General features: G+C 36.8%; 1 long non-coding RNA gene across 1 annotated transcript; it reads left to right on the top strand.

Moving 5' to 3' along the window:
- The first annotated feature begins 6,008 nt into the window (after positions 1–6,008).
- LOC113466576 lies at positions 6,009–6,302 on the top strand. The gene is made up of 2 exons (XR_003390935.1): positions 6,009–6,113; positions 6,226–6,302. It is a non-coding gene; the product is annotated as an uncharacterized LOC113466576 (long non-coding RNA).
- The last annotated feature ends 1,753 nt before the right edge of the window (positions 6,303–8,055 follow it).

An 8,055-nucleotide genomic window follows, 5' to 3' on the forward strand; every position in this document is an offset into this window, starting at 1 on the left:
ATTTTCCCCCGAAATCGGATAAAGACTAACTGAATTTTCCGATGAAAAAAATAAAAATAAATACACAGTGGGTAACCAGCACCAGCCCAGCATTGTAGTTCCTAAGGTATCTATTGAATAGGCCAGTTACACTTGCTTAGTAGATGTTTTCAAGACAAAGAGCAGAAAATATGAGGAGGGAATTTCTCTTTTCCTTCTACAACTTTTAAATCCCGAGATAAATCGATTTAAAAAATACGGAGGATAAAATTCCTAAGGTATCTATTAAATAGGCCAGTTACACTTGCTCAGTAGATGTTTCCAAGACAAAGAGCAGAAAATATGAGGAGGGAATTTCTCTTTTCCTTCTACAACTTTTAAATCCCGAGATAAATCGATTTAAAAAATACCGGTAAATCTTAAACTCTGTCGTCACGGCATACGTACGTTCCCGATTATGTTTTTAAAAGTACCTTTGCCCCAGCAATCTAAAGAAGGTCATACGTTTGATAGGATAAGGATTGCATTATATGTTGAGTTGTCAGTGTTTTTCTGGCGCACCTTGTATTTTGTTTTGTTACATATTATGTTATCAGGTCACCCTGTAGAATGGTCAGACTATGGGTGGGTCAGTCTTTGCATGGTAAGTTACCACTCCCATGCTAAACTGTAGAAACAATATCCTGTCTCAACCAGTCCGAACTCAACCCAACCCGGTACATAACCACAACCTGAATGATATACCCAGAGTTAGAGTGCTCATCAGAGTCAAGTGCCTAATCTACTCATCTCAAATATTTCGGCACCAAATCGAACAGGCACTCAAAGATATGAAGCTCATGATACACGTTCAATTAGGTATTTACATAGGTCATAGCTAGGAATATAACATTGTAATAGTTAGTACAGGGTAAATCCCGTTTATTGTACAAATAAATAAATAAATGTTATAACAGCGGTAGTGACATTGACATTATTAAGGTATGTCTGATCTTTTGTTGTTTTATTCGTACAAAAAGAGAAACAGGTTGTATTTTTATTATCGTACCTAATTTTCTTTTCACCTAGGAGATTTCTCTTTGATTTACTAGATATTTGTAAAAAATTGGGGGGGGGGATAATAATAATAATAATAATAATAATAATAATAATAATAATAATAATAATAATAATAATAATAATAATAATAATAATAATAATAATAATAATAATAATAATAATAATAATAATAATAATAATAATTAAGCTAAAAAAAAATCTGCTGTGAAAATCACACAATTTTCTATTACGTTTGCGGAACTAAAAAATAACGAAAATCGTTGACACAGGGAAGCATCGAACCCCTAACTCCTCAATGTACCTAAGTCGGATAGTTAGTGCTAACTGAAAAAGTATACGTAGGTAGAGCATCATTTGATTCGGCGTAAAAAACAAAATCGTATTGACTATTCACATGCTTAATTTGTTAATGGTTCACAAAGAAGAGGGAAATACGGGTATTCAAGTTCTGAATTTCAATTCTTTTTCGTAACTTCTCAATGTACCTAAGTCGGATAGTTAGTGCTAACTGAAAAAGTATACGTAGGTAGAGCATCATTTGATTCGGTGTAAAAAAACAAAATCGTATTGACTATTCACATGCTTAATTTGTTAATGGGTTCACAAAGAAGAGGGAAATACGGGTATTCAAGTTCTGAATTTCAATTCTTTTTCAGAATTTTCAGAACCGGATATCTTTACCCATTTTCAAAAACCTTTTCGTTTATTGGCTCGTTGGTTTGCGACAGAAGGAAAATAAAGTCATGAAAAATTTGCTTGGTTTTGTTCACAATGTGATTGATTCAAAGAAGTCCAAAATCGACTCTGGAACCAATGTGAAATCTGGTAAGACTAAAAGTATAAAAATCTTTTAAAGAATCGTTGTGGAAGAAAAAACAATAATAGTGTTTGGGAGAAAGGGTTTTAAATCACAGGGTTCTCCCCTCTTTCTTCTTCTTTTCCTCCATGTTTCTCCATTATTTATTAGTTCATTTCACTTTAGCTTCGTGACTCTGGAACCAATGTGAAATCTGGTAAGACTAAAAGTAGATATAAAAATCTTTTAAAGAATCATTGTGGAAGAAAAAACAATAATAGTGGTTGGGAGAAAGGGTTTTAAATCACAGGGTTCTCCCATCTTTCTCCTTCTTTTCCTCCATGTTTCTCCATTATTTATTAGTTCATTTCACTTTAGCTCCGATTTTTAGTAATTCCGTTATGTACCTAGTACCTAATAAGAAGTCGTGTGATGTTTCAGAAAAGAATTTCGTGGATACAATGTTAGAAAAACCTGACATATACATGGATGAAGTAATACAACAAGCAGGAACTTTAATAGCGGCCAGTATAGACACAACTGCATTTCAACTATCAGCACTACTCCTCATGTTAGCTTTACATTCTGAGATTCAAAACAACGTAAGTTAGAATAGACTTTACCTAGGTAATTAGGTCGGTTCTTAGGTAGGTACTCTACAAAGTGCTATAGCGATTGCAAAAAATAGGTTGAATTCATTTTATGAATAAAACACTTCCGAAGGAAATTTGAAATCGGCAACTTCTCCTTCTTCCTTCTCTTTTTCTTATCCTTTTTTTCATCCTCCTTATCGATCGCCTATTATTTCTTCTTTTATAAGTTTTTTTTTTTTTTTTTTTAAATCCCTTTCCCCTCTTTCTCCTTCTTTTCCTCCGTGTTTCTCCATTATTTATTAGTTCATTTCACTTTAGCTCCGATTTTTTGTAATTCCGTTATGTACCTAGTACCTAATAAGAAGTCGTGTGATGTTTCAGAAAAGAATTTCGTGGATACAATGTTAGAAAAACCTGAGAGCATCGAACCCGTAACTTCTTAATGTAAGTCGGATAGTTAGTGCTAACCGAAAAAGTATACGTAGGTAGAGCATCATTTGATTCGGTGTAAAAAAACAAAATCGTATTGACACTATTGACTATTCACATGCTTAATTTGTTAATGGTTCACAAAGAAGAGGGAAATACGGGTATTCAAGTTCTGAATTTCAATTCTTTTTCGGCCGTCGCTTTTTTGTTTCTGGCATTTCTAACTTCGCCTGGTTGCCATGGTTACAACATCCTGGTGTTTGGCGTCTTTCCCTTCACGTCCCACGTAATGATGTTGTCTGTAATTTCTAACGAACTCGTAGCTCAAGGACACAACGTAACGTTTGTAACCATCAAAGCTACGCGACCTCATACCAACCTCAACGTTATTATCAATGAAAATGTTATACATTTCAGTAAGTTTGGTTTTTTTTTCACTAGCTTGTGTGTCCGTTCGTGGCTTGGTATGGGGACAGAGTGACAGACAGACGACACCGAAGCGAATACAATAGCCCGTCCACTATACCTTTTTTTATTACTATCCTAATAATAAAGGAAGGACGGGCTAAAAAAAAAATCTAATTTTTACAATTATTCTCATAATGGTTATACATAACTATTTCCTGAAGTTTGGCATGATTTGTGTTTGTCCTGTATTAGATCTCGAGAACGGCTAATCCAGTTCAGCTCAAGACGTTTAGATGCAGTTTCAGAATAATTTAATAAGCTAGGTATTTGTAAACTCAAAGTTAGCTTAAAAAATTATAAAATGTCAAAAAGAGTAAATTATTTGCAATAAATTACTGAAAACTCTCCAACAACCCCGCACTAGAATTTGGGACACATAAGGTAGCCGCTCCAAAGAAAGGACCCTTCTCCCCTGGTACCAGACGAGTCAACTCGATGTGATTGCGAGTTGTACACTCGGCCTGGGTCTCGTGTTGTACACCCTGGCCCGAATAGGCACGAGCTTGGCCGAGTTCACCCGAGGGAAAGATGACAAGAAGGCGACGAAACCCGATCGGAATAAGAAGAACAAATAGGGGAATAACTTGGAAAGATAAATAAATAAACTTCAGGGGAAAAAAATAATCTTGGCTTTAATTTATCTTAATGTGACGTGTTTTTTGGGGGGATATGGGGGATATTTTAATTTTAACGTATTTTTGGGGGGATATCGAAAAATAAACTTGTGAAAAATATCTTGGCGTCAATTTTTTCAACGTGGTGTGTTTTTTGGGGGGATATCATGTTTTTTTTTTAATTCTAACGACGAGTGTGTGAAAATGAACTTACCTTCTGTTCAGCAGAGTCAAACAGGTTTTTGCAGCCATTACAATTCTCTATGTCCTCCTCATGCTGCCATCGTACCTGGGAATGACAAACATGGAAAAGTTTAGCGTTAAAAACACACGAAGCGAAAAAAAAAGGAAAATAATTGAATGTATAGCCTTAAGACAACATGTTCAATACAAAATGAGGGCTACAATTATATCAAGCAATACACTTACAATGCGTTAACGAATTTTACTAAGTACCTTCCTTGAAAAAATTATCGTTTAATTTCAACTGTTGGTCGGTCAGGTTTTGTTAATGTGGTCGAAAAAAAGAGTAAAGGTGGTATTCCGATCATAGCGAACCACTTCCTACTGCTTTGTATGTTTTCTTATGAAGTACTTACCGAAGCAAGCTTCCTCTGCATTTACATTTTACATTTACATTTGCATTACCAGTGTAAAAAGATTATTGAAATATGAAAATTGATTGCAAAGCAGGCACGTACCTAATGCTGTGATATCCACAAAAGTTCTGAAAAAGCGCTGCGTTATTTATTAATGAAAAGTATGAGATCAGAATCATGTACACAAAGAATTTGAGATTTGAAAATTTGGGCCAATTTCGCTGCGTTATTTATTAATGAAAAGTATGAGATCAGAATCATGTACACAAAGAATTTGAGATTTGAAAATTTGGGCCAATTTCACCACCTACTTTCTCATTAGGTACATAGTATAGCTTATTGTAATAGAAAGTAACTAGGGCACAACCTTGTACTCGATGTGATAGTAGGTCATTGCAGTTTTCAAATAGGTAGGTAAGTCATATTCATAGGTTTTTGAATTCATTCTTTTAGATAATCCAATTCGAGAGGAAGTGCAATTGTTTTCGTTCGTCACATAATGACATTAATGGACGCAATTTTGCTATCACTCCAGGTAAGAAGAATTAGAATATACCTTGTAAACTTTTTGAATTCATTCTTTTAGATAATCCAATTCGATAGGAAGTGCAATAATTGTTTTCGTTCGTCACATAATGACATTAATGGACGCAATTTTGCTATCACTCCAGGTAAGAAGAATTAGAATATACCTTGTAAACGTTTTGAATTCATTCTTTTAGATAATCCAATTCGAGAGGAAGTGCAATTGTTTTCGTTCGTCACATAATGAAATTAATGGACGCAATTTTGCTATCACTCCAGGTAAGAAGAATTAGAATATACCTTGTAAACCCAGCATAGGACTGAGTACTGAGACCTATTTTAGACATAGGACTGAGACCCTTTACGAATATCCCAGACACAGGCGACTTGACTAATAGGCTAAAAGTTTTGGTCAATGGGATTAATAATCATGAGATTATTTTCCAAACGGGATACTTTGTCAAGTAGCATTATAACTAGAGGTAGAATTGAATATACTACCAACCTCAGTGGTGCAGTGGTTAGCACGGTGGACTTTGAATCTGGAGGTTGGTGGTTCGAGTCCAAGTCATGTCATAAAATTTAGCGTAGTATGTTAAGCGGAGAACGACATTTGTGACAAGCATTTATGCTTAACACAATTAAAATTCCTTAGAATTGAATATACTATGTCTTCACTTGACTTAACTTGACTTGATATAGTATGTCTTCACTTGACTTGGACTGAATATACTATGTCTACCTCTAGTTAATCATGAGATTGGTCAAAGTCGGGCATTCGCTTGTATACATTTCCAAACGGGATACTTTGTCAAGTAGCATTATAACTAGAGGTAGAATTGAATATACTACCAACCTCAGTGGTTAGCACGGTGGACTTTGAATCTGGAGGTTGGTGGTTCGAGTCCAAGTCATGTCATAAAATTTAGCGTAGTATATTAAGCGGCGTGAGGACAAATGAGTAGCTACTTTAATCGAGTAGCAACCAGTGGCGGCATTACCAGTGTAAAAAGATTATTGAAATATGTATTGTTTGACTTGAGGTTTGGAGGTTGATGGTCCCTGGCTGAAGCATGTTGTTGTTGTTGTTGTTGTAGCGGCTTTAGCTTTCGCCGAATGGCGATAGCAGAATAAAGAAAAGATGTCTTTTGGTATCTGCTAAGGTTGATGGTCCTTGGCTGGAGCATGTGATGTCTGGTTGTGGAGAACAGCAGCACACTCCAGGTTGTCCTGGGACGAAGACCCGACCATCGTAAGGACATATGAATCGCCTAGATCCAAGAATTGAAGACAAATGTAACACTTGCAATGAGAGTCCACACGACACCATCCACCTCTTCAATTGGGTGATGGTCTCTAGCTCTAGCCATGTTGAATTGGCTGGCTCGTCCTGAACCGCTGGTTCGTGTGATGTCTGGTGTCTGGTTGTGCTGTCTGGTTGTGGAGAACAGCAGCACACTCCAGGTTGTCCTGGGGCGAAGACCCGACCATCGTGAGGACATATGAATCGCCTAGATCCAAGAATTGAAGACAAATGTAACACTTGCAATGAGAGTCCACACGACACCATCCACCTCTTCAATTGTCTATCAAAGCCCACACAACTCACACCTATGGATCTATGGCTTAAACCAATTGATGTGGCAAATTTCCTAGGATTACCAACTACAGAGGGGGATTGATCCGTTTGACTTGGGCAATGACTACTACTACAACAACAATAACAACAAGAACATTGAAATATGTACATTAATTGCATATAAGGCACTTAGCAATGCTGTAATATCCATAAAAGTTGTGAAAAAGTTGCTTTCCGACAAATAATTCAATGTATGCAAGTTTTATTTAAAACAATCATATTTATAAACGTCCCTCGAGACTTGTGTTGACTGAGGGGGAGTTCAAAATTGTAGATAATTATTTTCTCCGCTTGTTTGTGAAAGCAAATCATCACCACGAGGATCCATGGTAAACTGATAACTGATGAAATCTTCATGCAGTGTGTGTGCTCATCAGGCTTCATGCCAGAAATGATAGTTCGGACCTGACAGGTCAAAACTGACAGGCAACCTGATAGTGTATGGCCGGCCGAAGACACCTGTACCCTAAATGTTCAAGGAGCGAAAAAGTTTTGTCAGAAAATTTCCGCCCTGGCCGGGATTTGAACCCAGCATGTCCGGAGGTTGAAAGTCAGCGGACCCGACAGGTCAAAACTGACAGGCGACCTGATAGTGTATGGCCGGCCGAAGACACCTGTACCCTAAATTAAATGTTCAAGGAGCGAAAAAGTTTTGTCAGAAAATTTCCGCCCTGGCCGGGATTTGAACCCAGCATGTCCGGAGGTTGAAAGTCAGTGCTCTTAACCACTCGTGGCCCTTGTTTTACTACCACATACCTGCATGGTATACTCCTTTTTCTTCGAGTTGGGAATAAGCTTGGTCTCCACTAGCTTGTACTCGGGTTCGATTCCCCCCTGACTATTTTGATAAGCTAACAACTGCTGTACATAGCATGGTTCATTCTTCTTATTCGACTTTTCCAACGGAGGGGGCGGAGCTTCGTTTTCGTCATTCTGAGAAAGTAAAATGGAATTTGTTTTAATTTCACTATCTATTCTATTCTATCCTATACGCATAAAACGTATTAAAAGTTAAAAGGAAATTTAACTATACTCATCATACTGAAATGCTCACAAAATTCGTTCCCCACATAATACAACTCGATAAACTTTACAACGTGACTTGGACTCGAAAAACCAACCTCCAGATCATAATTCACTGAGGCTGGTTAGGTATTACTAATAACTGCTAAAATAGGGCTCAAGAGTACTTTTATCCCAGCAGTAGGCTATATTATCGTGGTCAAATTCTGAAACGATGTTGAGGAAAAACCCTCCGTTAAATTGAACACATTTTTCTATGGTAGGGTGGAAGAGCTCCTTTTAGAGAGAATCCTGCCACATTAAATAAAGCAAAAAAAAAAAAAAAAATTAC

The sequence above is a fragment of the Diaphorina citri genome, unplaced genomic scaffold (genome assembly GCF_000475195.1).
Source record: "Diaphorina citri unplaced genomic scaffold, Diaci psyllid genome assembly version 1.1 scaffold294, whole genome shotgun sequence".
NCBI lineage: Eukaryota > Metazoa > Arthropoda > Insecta > Hemiptera > Psyllidae > Diaphorina > Diaphorina citri.